Below are 17,519 nucleotides of genomic sequence, written 5' to 3' on the forward strand. Positions count from 1 at the left end.
GTGTGACCTCATTTTTCCTGGATGCTGGACAAGAGCTCAGAGCCACGAGTGTAGATACAAGAGGGCCCACTGAGCTATTAACACTTAAGCTGTCCACAGATGGCAGAGCTAAAAGAGCGCTGACTGTAACACTCCCTCTGGGGCTTTAGGGGTCATAGTCACCCTACTAGATGCTGCCAATAGGTCCTGCAAGCACTCATGCTGGCTCCTGCACCCACTCACCTGCATGCTCCCTCCTGCAAGTGGTGGAGTGCTGCGGGCTGAGTAAGCGAGGCACCCTGTCACGAGGCCCATGAAGGGGTCAGGGAAATATCTTGCTTCACTCCCACCTTAGCCTCCGGAGGAGCTGGGACTACAGGCGTGCATCACCAAGCACAGCTAATTTTTGTATTTTTTTTGTAGAGATAGGGATTCGCCATGTTGTCCAGGCTGGTCTTAGATGCCTGAGCTTAAGCAAGCTGCCCACCTCAGTCTCCCAAAGTGATGGGATTACAGGCGTGAGCCACTGTGCCCAGCAAATACAAAATTTTAAAAAACACTCTAGATCATTTTTATGCAGATAGTCCACAGACTACTTGTCACAAAACACTGCTTAGGTAAAAATACTTGTAAAATTTTTCAATAAACAGTACTTATAAAATTTAATCCTCAAAGTCACTGGATATTTGTATCTATTCTCTTTAGGTGTAGTCCCCACAAGGAAACCAAATATTCAGGTGTATTTTGACTAATTAGAAGTGGACTTAGGATATGATCACATTTAACCTGATTTATGTTCTACTAAAACTATCCACAATTATCTTAACAATTTTTAGTAGACTTGGTCACATTATTTACTCTGTGATTGTGTGTTAACTGAAACCTTTTAGGGCAGGAATGAGTTTCAGGAATGGATGACCCAAAGCTCACAAATAATGTAAGCAAAACAGAAGCAAGACACTCTTCTGTGATAACTTTCATCCACTCCTCTACCTTCTTTCTTTCATCCAAGTTCTGTCTTCTTGAGCAACACAAAACTAATATTTTCATTTCTCCATATAAGAACACTTCCAAATATTTGAAGGATGTCATCATGTACTTCCTAAATCATTAGTTCTCAAGCTTTAATGTGCAACAGAATTGAATGGGATGTGTGAATGGGATGAGATGACAGTAGATGAAAGTTTATCTGGAGAGGGGTAGCAATATGTAGTATTCCCACCAAAGGTGGCACACAGACTTCTCAGTAACTCCAGTTCCCCTTTCCTGCAGCCCATCAGATTTTTTACAGCCAACCATGTGCAAGAACTACTGCTCACAGTCACCTATTTATCTTCTCTCTGCAATCAGCAGATTAAAAGTCTGCTTTGCCTCTTATTAGAAATCTAGTAGACCTGCTGTCCATCCTTTTAACCCACAAAAAGAATTAGAATTCTGTAGTCATTCTTCCTTATTCCAAACCCTGCCACACGAGGAGGAGTTGGAACCTTGGCATGCTTCTTTAAAAATGTGTTTGATCTCTGACAGATTACTGAGGGTACCTTGGCATATTTGTGGAGGATGATCTAAAACTCTAAAAATAGCTATAAACACAATTCTTTCACATGCATACAATTTGAATAGGCCTGGAAAGATGCTTTTAAGCTCATAAAAGTGTCATAGAATGTTATGAATTGGCTTTACATGCCTCAATACACCCAGTGTACAGATTAGCACTTTCTGTTACGACACCCAGGCTCTGTGCCTTCTACTCTAAACAGCAGGAAAAATTTATGAGCTAGAAAACCTCTCTTGGATTTGGCCTTAGGGAAGTAAGGAGTGGAATTTTGTTGCTCACAAGGCTAGAGTGTGAGGCTCCCAGGAATCAGGAAGTGGGGGATGCAGCCACATTAAGTGAAAAAGCAGGATTGCAAATAACAAAACTTTGAAACACAGCAGCTTTATGTTGAATGCAAGGATAGAGAGATGATTGCAACTGTGATGTGGGGAGAGGAGAATTTAGAATGTGGTTTTGAGGAAAAAAAGATCACACTATTGCAGACATTAGGATTAAATGATTTCAATTGTCACACACATACATGTGTGCCTCAAAAAGAGTTGGCATCAGACTCTTTCCAGTGGTACCCAGAAGCCAATTATGAGGTGGTGGTTCTGAGGCTTATGTTGTAGTCACCTTTGCGTTTCTCTATTCATGGAACGAACATTTTTGAGTATCAAATGTGTGCCAGAACACAAATATGAATTTGATACAGCCTTTTAGGAGTTTTTGTCCAGGTGAGAAGAAACAAGACAATTAAAAGGATGGTCATATACTATAATACTTTATCTGATAGAGCTAAGCACAGGATGTTTTGAGAACACAGTGAACTGGAGGGAAGCAAACTGATGAGAAGTTGAAGAAAGGCTTTTCGGAGAAGTGATGCCTGAACTGAATCCTGAAAGATGAGTAGGACTTACCTAGAGGGAAGAGTTTGGGAGGTCATTTTAGTCAGGAGGAGCTGCATGGTATGTAAGTATTTCAGCATGGTTAGACTAGATAATAAAGTGCGAAGAAAGTGAATGGTGAGAGATGAGACCACAGAAATAGGCAGGAGCCAAATTTGGAAGACCCTATATGCCTTACCAAAGCAGCTGAACTTTCTCCTACAGGCAACAGGGAAGCTGGTAAGTGACCATTTTTGATAATTCATTCTGGTAGCAGCATGGAGAATGGAAAGAACCAGAGGCAAGACCAGTGCGGAGGGACTAGTTAAGAGTGGTAATAGTCGAGGACAGAGATGACTGGGGTCTCAACAAAGATAGTAGCATAGGGGATGGCAGCAAGGAGATGGGTTTAAGACTATTGAGAAAGACTTTTGTTGCTGTCCTTGTTTTGTATTGTTTTGATTCAAGGCTTACTTTGACTTGGAAGTCAAAGTAGTTGATGTGGTAGCAGTAGAAAGAGGGCAATGGGATAGTGTGATGCAATATCACAAAAGCTTATTTCAGATAAGATATTTGTGAAAAAGAATTAATTCTGAAAATACTCTTTAAAAATTGCTTTTTTTTTTTTTACTCAGCTTGCAAGAGTAATTATTTGCTGAAGATTGGTTGCTTAGCCTATTGAGGGTTAATAACTCATGTGGTTTAGCATGTTCTAAGAAATTGTTCAGTGGGAATAAGGCAAGTTAGGGTCACAGCGAGGGAGAAAGGCTCAGCCAGCTGTCTCTTTTTCTTCTTTACAGAAGCACAAATACCCTCTAAGCAATCCCACATAAAAGAAGCTTTCCATGCCAGAAGTCTGTTTATTTTGCAAAGGAAGAGTCCAGAAAACCATATGGAATGCAATTGATGATGATATTTAGTTCAGAACGTGCAAGAACAGAATAAATAATAAATTATTAAGATATGATACAGAATCACTGAGAATTAAGTTTAAAATACTTTAAAAAGTTTTTAAAATTATAGATTGATATAATCATTTTAAAATGAATCTTATATAAAACAAAAATCAGAATAGTGTATCGGATTATGAAATGAAGTTATAATGGAAAACAATTATACACAGAACATTGATGAAACTAAATTCCCTATACTAAATAAATTAATCAGGAAGAATTACATGAAACGTTATGACTGAATGAGAATAGAAAATATCACAGGCTTAGACTACGTAAATGATATTACATGATTAATCTTTAATATGGATGTGAAAGGTGACATAAACATTAAATTAACACTAGATTGCAATGTTAAGGAAATAAGGGATAGAACTAACAATGTGAGAGAAATAAGTGTCTCATCTGTCTCCACGTCCTGTTGAGTCCTCCCATAAAATACGTCTTAAATTTGTCTCTTAAACATTTCTAATACCACGACCTTAGTCTACCACAATAGTTAATCTCTCCCACTATGCTTTTCCTCTACTTAGCCCCATTGAGCATAATGATGCCAGATCCTCTTCGAGAAACTTCATTGATGAATCTAATCTAGTTTCCTCTTTCTGACTTGAAGGTCTTCCATAACTCAGTTCCATTCTACCTGTGTAAGATATTTCCCGTTCTCCCCAAAATTCTCCCTTTGTTCTGAACAAGCCATGCTGCATATTGTCCCTAAAATACTACATGCTCATTTCTGTCTTTGTCCCTTCCTGAGGTGTCATATCCTTTCTGCTTTGCCTGCCCTATCTTCCTTCACGGCTCAGGTCAAGTTCCAATCCCTTCATAAAGATTTCCTTCACTCTCTTACTTCTCTGATTTCCCAATACTATTTTAGATGGAACCACATACTCTCTAGACAATTTAACTATTTAATATAAGCAAGTTTTACTTCTTCAACTACATTGTAAATTCACTAAGGGGATAATAATGCAATATTATCTCAATCATCCCAACTGAGTTTAGGCCATTTTTATTCTAACAGTTTGATACAGTGGATAATGTAGACTATGACATTTGGACCCTAAAGACATTTTGACTTCTCACTTATACATACAAACTTTTGGTTCTGAATTACATATCACTGACCCTTTTTGTTGAAGAAGTATATTAAGAGTGAACACAGTTCACTCTTTCTTTTTCTTTTTTTTTTTTTTCTTTGAGACAAGAGTCTCTCTCTGTCACCCAGGCTGGAGTGTGGTGGCATGATCTCAGCTCACTGCAACCTCTACCTCCTGGGTTCAAGAGATTCTTATGCCTCAGCCTCCCAAGTAGCTGGGATTACAGGCACACATCATGACACCTGGCTAATTTTTTAATTTTTAGTAGAAATGGGGTTTCACCATGTTGTCTAGGCTGGTCTTGAATTCCTGGCCTTAAGTGATCCACCACCTTGGCCTCCCAAAGTGCTGGGATTACAGGTGTGAGTCACCGTGCCCGGCCAGTTCACTCAGTTTAACTCTTCAACCAATTTTCTATTAAGTTGTATAAAGACATTTTAATATTTCTATATTAATTGTTATTTTATGGGAATTTTAACCTTAAACAATCTCTTTCATATTAATTTTACAATGAACATTTATCAACTTTAACATTTTTTTCTGGAGGTGTAATTGACAAAATAAGCTGCACATAATGGAAGTGTACAATGTCCTAAGTTTTGGCATATGTTTACACTCATGCAGCCCACGCTAGGATTAAGATGGTGAATATACACATCACTCCCAAAAGTTTCCTCATAACTCTTTGCAATTTCTCTTCCCATATTTCCACACCCACATTCCTTCCAGGAAACCACTAATTTGGTTTCTGTCAGTATAGATTAGTTTGCATTTTTTAGAGTTTTATGTAAATGGAATAATATATTTGGGTAGATCATATGGTAAGTGTATGTTTCACATTTTAGGAAACTGCCACACTATTTTCCAAAGTGGTCTTACTATTTTACCTTCCCAACAGCAGTATATGAGGATTCCGGTTTCTCCACATCCTTGTCAATATTTGGTAAGGCTAAGGCTAATCCTTTGAATTTTAGCCATTCTAGTAGGTGTGTAGTATTATCTCATGTGGTTTTATTTTTGATTCATTTTTTGTTTTATTTTCGTTTTTGAGACAGGGTCTTGCTCTGTCATCCAGGCTGGTCAGTCTGAAGTGCAGTGATGTGATCATAGCTCATTGTTATAATCTTGACCGCCTGAACTCAAGATATCCTTCTGCCTCAGCCTCCTGAATAGCTCGAACTACAGGTGTGTGCCACCATGACAGGCTAATTTTTAAATTTTTTGTAGAGATAAGGTCTTGCTATGTTGCCCAGACTGGTCTTGAACTCCTGAACTCAAGTAGTCCTCCTGCCTTAGCCTCCTAAAGCACTGGGGTTACAGGCATTAACCACTGCTCCCAACCTATTTTTCATTTCTTAATGACTAATGATGTTGACGTCATTTTATGTGCTTATTTGTTATTCATGTATTTTCTTTGTTAAAGTGTTAAAATCATTTGCTCCTTTTTTATTGGGTTGTTTGTTTTCTTATTATTGTTTGTGACTCATTACTCTGGAGAGTTGTATGCACAGCGTAGATACAAGCCTTTATCTTACACATGATTTGCAAATATTTTTGCTCATTCTGTCATTTGTCTTTTCATTCTCTGAACAGTGTTTTTCAAAGAACAGAGGTTTATTTTTAAAAAGACCAGGACAGCCTGGGGAACATAGCACAACCTCATCTCTACAAACAAACAAACAAAACAAAACAAAACAAAAAAATTCAGCCGGACCTGGTTGTGTGGGGGCCTGTAGTTCCAGCTAGTCAGGAGGCTCAGGTGAGAGGATTGCTTGAGCCCAGGAAGTTGAGGCTGCAGTGAGCTGTGATCATGCCTCTGCACTCTAGCCTGGTGACACAGAGAGACCTTGCCTCAAAAAAAAAAAAAAAAAAAAAGGCAGAGGTTTATACTTCTGATGAAGTCCAATTTCATTTTTTTAATGACGTACTTAAGAGATCTTTGCTTAAATCAAGGCCACTAAGAGTTCTTCCTATATTTTAATTTCAGATTTAAGTCTATGATGCATTTGAGATTAGTTTTTACATGTGATGTGAGATACGGATCCAAGTTAGTCTTTTTTTGCATATGGATGTCCAATTCTGCTTAGTGACATTTGTTGAAACTAGCCTTTTTCCCACTGACTTGTCTTTATACCTCTGTCAAAAGCCATTTTTCCATATGTATGAGATTATCTTTGGATTTTCTATTATGTGCCACTGATGGATTTCTCTATCTTTACACCCGTACTACACTGTCTAGATTAGTATAACTTTTTAGTAAGCCTTAAAATCTGGTAGTCTTAGTCTTCCAACTGTGTTCCTTTTTTTCAAATTGTTTTCACTATTCTATATCCTTTGCATTTTCATATGAATTTGAAAATTAGTTTGTCTGTTTCTACAAAAGTGCCTGCCAAATTTTGGGGGCGAACTGGCATCATAAAAATATTGATTCTTCTAATCCATGAAACTGATATAGCTCTTCATTTACTTACGTCTTATTTAATTTCTTTTAGCAATGGTTTGTAGCCTTCAGCATACAAGTTTTTACATTTTTGTGAGATTTATGCCCAAGTATTTTATATTTTTTGATACTATGGTGAAATATATTTATTTTCATTTGAATTTTTAATTGTCTACTGTTAGGGTATAATATGCAATTGATTTTTGTATATTGACTTTCTATGCCAAAACTTTGCTAAACTCGTTTTTTTTGTGTGTAGCTTTTTTGTAGATTCCTTTCGATTTTCTGCACAAATGATCATAGAATCTGCAAATAAAGATAGTATTATGGTTTTACTTCTTTCCAATCTGGATGTCATTTTTTCCTTCCTTCTTTCTTTCCTTCCCTTCTTTTTCTTTCCTTTCATCCTCCCTGCCTTCCTTCTATCTCTTCTTCCTTTTCTTTTCCCCCTCCTTCCCTTCCCTCTCTCTTCAACTCCTTTTTTTTCCTCCTCTTGCCTTCTTACTCTGGAAACTTCAGTACAATGTTCAATGAGTAGTGAGAGTAGACATCCTTGTCTTATTCCTGATCTTAGAGAGAAAATGTTCAATCTTTCATTACTAAGTTTATTGTTATCTGTAGGTGTTTCACAAATCCTCCTTTTTTTCTGGTTGAAGAAGGACGTTTCCTTCTATTTCTAGTTTACACAGAGTTTTTATTAAAAATAATATTAGACTTTTTTTTTAAAAAAAAGCCTTTTCTGCATTAATTGAGCTGCTCATATGGCTTTTCTTTTTAGTTTGTTTATTGGTGAATCACACTGAATTTTTTTTAATGTTAAACCCTACTGGGTCTTGATGTATTATCCTTTTAATATATTGATACAGTTTGATAAATTTTGTGTTTAGATATTTTGCATCTATATTCACAAAAGTTATCAGTCTATTGTTTTCTTGTAATGTCTTTGTCTTTTTTTATGACAAGGTTGGCCTGCTATAATAAAGTGGTATAATCTCCCTTCTCTTAAGTATCCTGGAAGGACTTGTATAGAATTGGTATTATTTTGTCCTTAAATATTTTGTAGATTTCTCCGGTGAAGCCATCTGGGTCTGGAGTTTTCTTTATGATATGTTTTAAAACTACAAATTCAATTTTTAAAATAGACATAGGGCTCCTCACTCAACCTCTATTTTCTTGAGTGACCTGTTTGTCTTCCAAGGAATTTGTTCATTTAACCTGTTATTAAATTTATTGCCAAAAAGCTATTCATAATATTCTTTTATTATCACTTTAATGTCTGTAGATTCTGTGGTGATGTTCCCTCTTCATTCTTGATATTGGTAATTTGTATCTTCTCACTTTTTATCTTAGTCTGTTTAGAGGTTTTTCAGTTTTACTGATCTAAAAAATCCGTATTTCCTTTCATTGATTTTTCTGTATCAATTCACTTTTCTTTCTTTCTCTCTCTCTCTTTCTTTCTCTCTCTCTCTTTCTTTCTTTCTCTCTCTCTTTCTCTCTCTCTTTCTTTCTCTCTCTCTCCTTCCTTCCTTCCTTCTTTCCTTCTTTCCTTCCTTCTTTCTTTCTTTCTTTCCTTCCTTCCTTCCTTCCTTCCTTCCTTCCTTTCTTCCTTTCTTCCTTTCTTCCTTTCTTCCTTTCTTCCTTTCTTCCTTTCTTCCTTTCTTCCTTTCTTCCTTTCTTCCTTTCTTCCTTTCTTCCTTTCTTCCTTCCTTTCTTTCTTTCTTTCTTTCTTTCTTTCTTTCTTTCTTTCTTTCTTTCTTTCTTTCTTTCTTTCTTTCTTTCTTTCTTTCTTTCATTTGACAGGGTTTCACTCTATCACCCAGGCTGAGAACAGTGGCACGATTATAACTTATTGCAGCCTTGAATCCTTCCACCTCAGTCTCCTGAGTAGCTTAGACTACGGGCCCCTGCCATATACTCGGCTAATTTTTTATTTTTTGTAGAGATGGTGGGGGGGTCTCACTATGTTGCCCAGGATGATCTCGAACTCCTGGACACAAGTCATCCTCTAGCCTGTGTCTCAGGATGTATTCCTGACAACTTGGATGAACCTAAAGGACATTATGTGAAATAAGTAAACAAGTTGTCAATGGAATACAATTCAGTTATTGAAAAGAAAGAAATCCTGTCACTTGTTCTTTTTTTAATCACTTGGATGACAGGATTTGATTATTTTTAATAGCTGAATTGTATTCCGTTGTGTATACATACCACATTTTCTTTGTCCATTCATTTGTTGTTGGACACTTAGGTTGATTCCACATCTTGGTTGTTGTGAATAGTTCTACAATAAATATAAGAGTGCAAATACATCTTTGACGTACTGATTTAATTTCCTTTAGGTACAACATACCCAGTAGTAGCAACAGACCCACTATGATCCTATTGGATCACATGGTAGTTCTATTTTTAACTTTTTGAGCAACCTCTATACGGTTTTCCAAATTAGCGGTGCTAATTTACATTCCCACCTACAGTGGTTAAGAGATCTCTTCTTTACACATCCTCACCAGCATTTGTTATCTTTTGTCTTTTTGATAATAGCCATTCTAACTGCAGTGAGGTGATATCTCATTGTGGTTTCAATTTTCATTTCTCTGATGGTTAGTGATGTTGAACATTTTTTCATATACCTGTTGGCCATTTGTATGTCTTCTTTCGAGAAATATCTATTAAGATATTTTGCCTATTTTCTCGTTGGATTATTTGTTTTTATATTTTCTTGCTATTGAGCTGTTTGTTCCTTACATAATTCTGGATATTAACCCCTCGTTAGATGTATTGTATGCAAATATTTTCTATTCTGTGGGTTGCCTGTTTGCTCTGTTGAGTCTTTCCTTTGCTTCACAGAAGCTTTTTAGTATGATGTAATCGTCCATTTTTGGTTTTGTTTCCTGTACTTTTGAGGTCTTATCCAAAAATATCCTTGTCCCGTCCAACGTCTTAGAGTGTTTCTCCTATGTTTTCTTCTAGTAGCTTCATAATTTCAGATCTTAATATTTAAATTTTTAATCCATTTTTAGTTTTTTTAGTATGGTGAGAGATACAGGTTTGGTTTCATTCTTCTGCATATGGATATACAATTTTCCCAGCACCATTTATTGAAGAGACAGTCTTTTCCCCAGTGTGTGTTTTTGGCACCTTTGTTGAAAATCAGTTGGCTGTAAATGCACAGATTTATTTCTGGGCTGTCTATTCTGTTCCATTGTTCTATGTGTCTATTCTTATGCCAATATCATGCTATTTCAGTTATTATAGCTTGGTGATATATTTTGAAACCAGGCACGATTTATTCTTTGACCTATGACTATGTAAAGTATACTATTTAGTTTCCACATATTTGTGAATCCAAAATTTCTTTCTGTTATTGTGGTCAGAGAGTATACTTTGTATATTTTCAGTTCTTTTGAATTTATTGAGACATGTTTTATGTCCCAGCATATGGCCTACCTTGCTAAATATTCTGTATGCCTTTGAAAAGATTGTGCACTCTGTTGTTGTATAGAATATTCTATAAATGTCAATTAGGTCAAGTTGGTTTAGTATTGTTCAGGTATTTTATATGGTTACTGATTTTCTTTTATTTTTATTTTTATTTTTATTTTTTTTATTATTGTTATTATTATTATACTTTAAGTTCTAGGGTACATGTGCATACCGTGCAGGTTTGTTACATATGTATACTTGTGCCATGTTGCTGTGCTGCACCCATCAACTCGTCAGCACCCATCAACTCGCCATTTACATCAGGTATAACTCCCAATGCAATCCCTCACCCCTCACCCCTCCCCCCTCCCCATGATAGGCCCCAGTCTTCCCGTTCCATCAATTATTGTGAAAGGGTTATTGCAATCTCTGACTATAATTGTTGATTTCTCTATTGCTCCTTATAGTCCATTGCTGCTTTCTAGATTTTGAAGTTCTGTTATTCATAAAAATATTGTTGTGTCCTCCTAATGGATTGATCATTTTACCATTGTGAAATGACTTTCTTTATTGCTAGTAATATTCTTTGCTCTGAAATATACTTAGTCTGTTACTAATGTAGCTTTCTTTTGATTAGCATCTTTTTCTATTTTTTTTACTTTTTATCTAGTCATGTATTTATATTAAAATGCACTCTTTGTAAGTAGAAAGTAATTAGGTCTTGCGTTCTTATTCAATTTGACCATTTCTGCCTTTTAAATGGGGTTTTATTTACATTTATTAACATTCACATTTAATAATTATTAGTGTGGTTTTGCTTATTCCTATCATCTTGCTATTTATTTTCTGTTTCTCCTGCCAGTCTTTTACTTGCTTTTCCCTCTTTTAATGCCTTCTTTTGAATTAAATGTGTATATTTTTACTATTCTATATTATCTTCTTTGTTGGCTTATTAGCTATAACTCATTGTTTTGTTTTTTAGTACTTGCTTTAGGGTTTATAGTATAATTTATCACAGTCTACTTGCAAGTAATATTTTTCCTGTTCACATATATTATAAAAACTTTACATTAGTGCATTTCCAATTTTCCCCTCACAGCCTTTCTGTTGGGGTCAATAAACTTTATCTGTAAGGGGTCAAATAAGTTTTTTCAGCTTTGTGAGCCATACGGTCTCTGTCACTACTCAACTCTGCAATTGTAAAACAAAAGCAATCATAGACAATACGAAGATGAATTAACATGACTATGTGCCAATAGACCTTTATTTACAAAAATGGATGCTGTGCTGGATTTAGCCCACAGACCCCATGGTTTGCTAACCTTTTCTTTTTGCTTTTGTTTTCATACCTTTTACTATCACATCTGTCAGAAACCCATGTTACTTTATCATTATTGTTTTTGAAACAGCCATTTATCTTTTAAAGAAATTTAAATAATAAACATTAAGAATATATATTTACCCATGAAATTACCATTTCCAGTGTTCTTCATTCTTTTATGTAGATCCATGTTTATGTTTGGTATTATTCTCCTGCTGTCTGAAGCACTTCCTTTAACATTTCTTATAGTATAAGTCTGTTGGTGATGAATACTTTCAACTTTTGTATGTGTGAAAAACATCTCTTTCTTTTATCCTTCATTTTTGAAGGGCTTTTTTAGTGGATATAGAACTCTAGGTTGACAGTTTATACCCTGGTATTTTAAAGATGTTACTCCTCTGTCTTCTTACTTGCATTACTTCTGATATACTGTAATCTTTAGCTTTTTTCTCTGTACATAATGTATCTTTTACTCTGGCTGCTTTTAAGATTTCATCTTTGTCATTGGCTTAGGGCAATTCAATTATGATATGCCTTGGTGCAGTTGTCTTTGCATTTCTTTTGCTTGGAGTTCATTGAGTTTCTTGGATGTGTTAGTTTATCGTTTTCATCAAATGGGAAAAATGTTTTTCATTATTTCTTCAAAAACTTTTTTGTAACTTATCTCTCTTGCCTTTTTTTGGCAAGTCTCCAATTACATACATATTAGGCCAGTTGAATACGTCTGTTTGCCCTATTTATTTATTTTTGGTCTTTTTTAAATCTCTGTGTTTCATTTTAAATAGTTTCTATAGCTACGTCTTCATTATCACTAATCTTTTATTCCACAATGTCTAATCTGCAGTTAATCTCACCTTGTTATTTTTCATCTTGGTCATTGTAATTTTTATGTCTAGACTAATCTTTTCTTCCATAGTGCCTAATCTGTAGTTAACCACATCTTGTTATTTTTCACATCTTAGTCATTGCAGTTTTCATGTCTGGATGTTCAGTTGGGTCTTTTTAAAAATCGTGCATGTCTCTACTATAGGTTTTAACATATAGAACACAGTTATAATGACTGTTTATATGTCTATGTTTGGTACTTTTAACATCTGTATCCATTTTAGGTTGTTTTCAATTGATGGATTTTCTCCTTGCCATGGGTCTTATTTTTCTGTTCCTTTGTGTATATGGTAATTTGTTCATTGGATGCCAGAAATTGTTAATTTTATCTTTCTGGATATTTTTGTATTGCTATAAAATTATTTAACTGTGTTCACAGTTAAGTTACTTGGAAACTGATCCTTTTAACTCTTACTTTTAAGATTTGTTAGGCCAAACCACAGCTGTGTTTAGTTTAGGGTTAATTATTCCCCACTACTGAGGCAAGATCCTTCTTGGTTCCATACTCAATACCCACGAATTATAAGGTTTTCCAGTCTTGTTTATAGGAATGTGTGCTAATCCCTGCCATGTGTGAGTTCAAAATACTATTACCTTTACTCATTTTGGAGGGCTGTTTCCTGGGCTTTTGGTAGTTTTCTCACATTCTGATGAATATTTAAGATAGACTCTCTGCATATCTCCTGAGTTTTCTGTGTGACTCTCTCCTATCCAGTGAACTATTCTGCAAATTGTAGCTGTCTTGGTGTCCATGAAATCTCAAGTTTCTCTCCTAAAATTAGGTTGCCCTCCAGGTTCTGCCTGGATTTCCCCTCCTTGCCTCATGGCCTGAAAACTCTCTTAAAGCAATAAGATTGGGCATTTGTAGATCTCACCGCCTTCGTGTTCCATAACTCAGGTGTCACTGTTCTTGTTGCTTGATGTTTGGTGTCTTGAAAACCACTGTCTCATATACTTTGTCTAAGTTTTTGGTTATTTCAAGTGGGAGGGTAAATCCAGTCCCTATTTTTCCATGTTGGCTTACAGCAGAAGAACCAACACTGTTTTTTGGGTCATATATAATATAGTAAAAGTATTAGAAAACTTAACATACTCAGCACTGACAATGTTCTTGCACATATTATTGTTGACAATATAAATTGGTACAAACCTTTTGGAAAGAAACTTGGCAATACTTACTAAAATATTATTATTATTATTTTTGACAGAGTCTGGCTCTGTTGCCCAGGCTGGAGAGCAGTGGGGCGATCTCAGGTCACTCTCTGCCTCCTGGGTTCATGCCATTCTCCTGCCTCAGCCTCCTTAGTAGCTGGGACTATAGGCATCCGCCACCATGTCCAGCTAGTTTTTTTTTTTTTGTATTTTTAGTAGAAACGGGGTTTCACCGTGTTAGCCAGGATGATCTCGATCTCCTGACCTCATAATCCGCCCGCCTCGGCCTCCCAAAGTGTTGGGATTACAGGCGTGAGCCACCATGCCCAGCCAATACTTACTAAAATATTTTAAAATATTTCATCCCAGCATTTTGGGAGGCCAAGGTGGGAGGATCATTTGAGCCCACGTGTTTGAGACCAGCCTGGGCAACATGATGAGACCTGTCTCTACAAAAAATAAAAATTAGCCTGGCATGGTAGCATGTGCCTGTGGTCCCCGCTACTTGGGAAGCTGAGGAAGGAGGATAGTTTGAGCCTGGGAGGTCAAGGCTACAGTGAGCTGTGTTCACGTCACTGCACTCTAGCCTGAGCAACAGACCAAGACCCTGTCTCAATAAATAAATAAATAAATAAATAAATAAATAAATAAATATGTGTATGTGTGTGCATATATATATATATATATTTCTACTCTATGATTAACTGATCTTCTTGAAATCTAGCATCCAGAAATATAAACAAAAATGCTTTTTCATAATATCTTAATAACAAGGTTATACATAATAAAGGAATATTGGTAAGAACTCAAATAGCCAATCATAAATGCAAGTAGTATATGATTATGTAATATAGGGTAATACATATCATACAGCAGGGGTCCCAAAGCCCTGGGTGACGAACTGGTACTGGGCCACATAACAGGAAGTGAGTGGCTAGTGAGAGAGCAAAGCTTCATCTGTATTTACAGCCGCACCCCATCACTTGCATTACCGTCGGAGCTCTGCCTCCTATCAGATCAGCGGTGGCATTAGATTCTCTTAGGAGTATGAACCCTATTGAGAACTTCGTATGCAAGGGATCTAAGTCATACATTGCTTATGAGAATCTAATGTCCGATGATCTGTCACTGTCTCCCATCACCCCAGATGGGACCATCTAGTTGCAGGAAAACAAGCTCAGGGCTCCCACTGATTCTACATTATGGTAAATTGTGTATTTCATTATATATTACAATGTAATAATAATAGAAATAAAGTTTACAATAAATATAATACGCTTGAATCATCCTGAAACCACCCCCGCCCCTCCCCCGCCCTCCGCAACACCAACTGGTCTGTGGAAAAATTGTATTCCATGAAACCTGTCCCTGGTGTCAAAAAGGTTGAGGATTGCTGTTATATAGTATATGATTATAATATTTCTAAAGAGTATGTCACAATGCAAATAAATGCTTATAATATGTATAAATAAAATAGATAATTAATGAAATAAGAATTTGTGCTAATAGGAAAACCTAGAACCAAATGTATAAAAATATCACCCCCAAATACAACGAAATGGTTGTATTTGGGAGCTGGGTTTATGAGTAAGTTTTCATAATGAAGAAAAAACCTTGAAAAAGGTTGTGATAATCTTAGGTTCATGATACTTTAAAAAAGAAGCCAGTCTATTTAAGTCCATATAAGAAAGTATGTTGATTTGAAGTTTAATGGAAGTTGTTAACGAGCAAACGTAGTAATTTTACTTAAGTTAACCAGGCAGCACTTAGCAATTGGCAATCACTACTACATGGGGATAGCTTGGAAGGAGTAAAGTAACTAAGTATTTTGGGGCTGAGAAAAGGCACTAATGCAGATGGATAACTGCCAGGAGTTATAGTGGTTTAGAAACTGGGTTTAGGAGTCAGGCATGCTTCTATTAAAATTTTTGCTTTGCCACTTCTCAGCTGAAACCTGAGATAAATAACTTAATTTCTCTGAACAATCGTTTCCTCACTTACAAAATGGAGACAATAATGATGCCTGTGGCTGGGCGTGGTGTTTCACATCTGTAATCCCAAACTTTGGGAGACCGAGGTGAGAGGATTGCTTGATGTGGCAATCAAAATGTGGTGAATCCCTGTCTGTATAAAAAATACAAAAATTAGCCATGTGGTGGTACAAACCTGTAGTCTCAGCTACTCAGGAGGCTGAGGTGGGAGGATCATTTGAGCCTGGGAGGTCGAGGCTGCAGTGAGCTGTAATTGTGCCGCTGCACTCCAGCCAGAGCAACAGAGCGATATCTTGTCCAAAAAAAAAAAAAAAAGCCTGCTTCACAAGACTCTTGTGAAATTAAGAGAGTTAATTTACCTTTAATACTAGCTGTCATTCTTTGAGTACTTACTATGTGCTAGAAGCTTTTTCAGGTGTTGTATTTATATTAACTAATTTTAATCCTCTCAATATTCCTATCAGGTGGGTAGCATTATCATCCCTGTTTTTCAAATGAGGAAACAGACGCAAAGAGAAGATAAGTACTTGCCCAAAACCACATAGTTATTAAGTGGCAGAGGAGTAGAAGCAGAAAGGACTAAATTAGGAAGTTACTGTAGTAGTCCAGAGAAAATAGTGACTTGAATTGAGGCTACAGCAGTGGAGATGCTAGTAATGTGAACAGAGACTTTATTCCAGTGAACAGTTTGCAAACAGGGGAGATACAGACTTTGGTGTAAAATGAAGGTGTGTTCCAGAGAACAAACAGTTTGTGTGTGTGTTTTTGAGTCAGGGCCTCACTCTGTTGCCCAGGCTGGAGTGCAATGGCACGATCACAGCTCACTGGAGCCTCAAACTCCTGAGCTCACGGGATCCTCCCACCTCAGCCTTTCCAGTAGCTGGGACTACAGGCACATTTAACCATGGCTGGTTAAATTTTTAATTTTTTTGTAGAGATGAAGAGGACCTTGCCCAGGCTGGTCTTGAATTCTTGGGCTCAAGCAATCCTCCTGCCTTGGCCTCCCAAAGTGTTGGGATTGCAGGCATGTGCCACTGCACCTGGCAAGTTTGTGTTTGTTTCTTTATTTTATTATTGTTATTATTTTTAAGTCCCGGGGTACATGTGCAGGACGTGCAGGTTTGATACATAGGTAAACATGTTCCATGGCGGTTTGCTGCCCCTATCACCTAGGTATTAAGCCCAACATGCATTAGCTCTTTTCCCTAATGCTCTCTCCACCCACCCTCTCTCGACAGGCCCCAGTGAGTGTTGTTCCCCTCCCTGTGTCCATGTGTTCTCATTGTTCAACTCCCACTTATAAGTGAGAACACGCAGTGTTTGGTTTTCTGTTCCTGCATTAGTTTGCTGAGGATAACGGCTTCCAGATTCATCCGTGTACCTGCAAGTTTGTGTTATTTTTAATTATTTATTTATTAATTATTATTATTACTTTTTGAGACAAAGTCTTACTCTGTGACACAGGCTGGAGAGCAGTGGCTTGATCATGGCTCACTGACACCTGAAACTCCTGGGCTCAAAGCTATCCTCCTGCCTCAGCCTCCCAAGTAGCTGGGACTACAGGTTCATGCCACCATGTCTGGCTATATTTTTTCTTTTGCAAAGGGGGGGGGGGGTCTCACCATGTTGATCAGGCTGGTTTCCAACTCCTGTGCTCAAGTGAACCTCCCACTTTGGTCTCCCAAAGTGCTAGGATAACAGGAAGGAACCACCATGCCTGTGAGTTTGTCTTTTATAGCAAAAATTAAAACCAAGGTTCGAATGAGGTCCATTTATGCAAATGAAGGATTCAAACTTGCTTAGTTCTGATTGGTTGACACAGCCAAGTCCTGATTGGTTGATACAACTGAT

The sequence above is a fragment of the Macaca nemestrina genome, chromosome X (assembly GCF_043159975.1).
Source record: "Macaca nemestrina isolate mMacNem1 chromosome X, mMacNem.hap1, whole genome shotgun sequence".
Classification (NCBI taxonomy): Eukaryota; Metazoa; Chordata; class Mammalia; order Primates; family Cercopithecidae; genus Macaca; species Macaca nemestrina.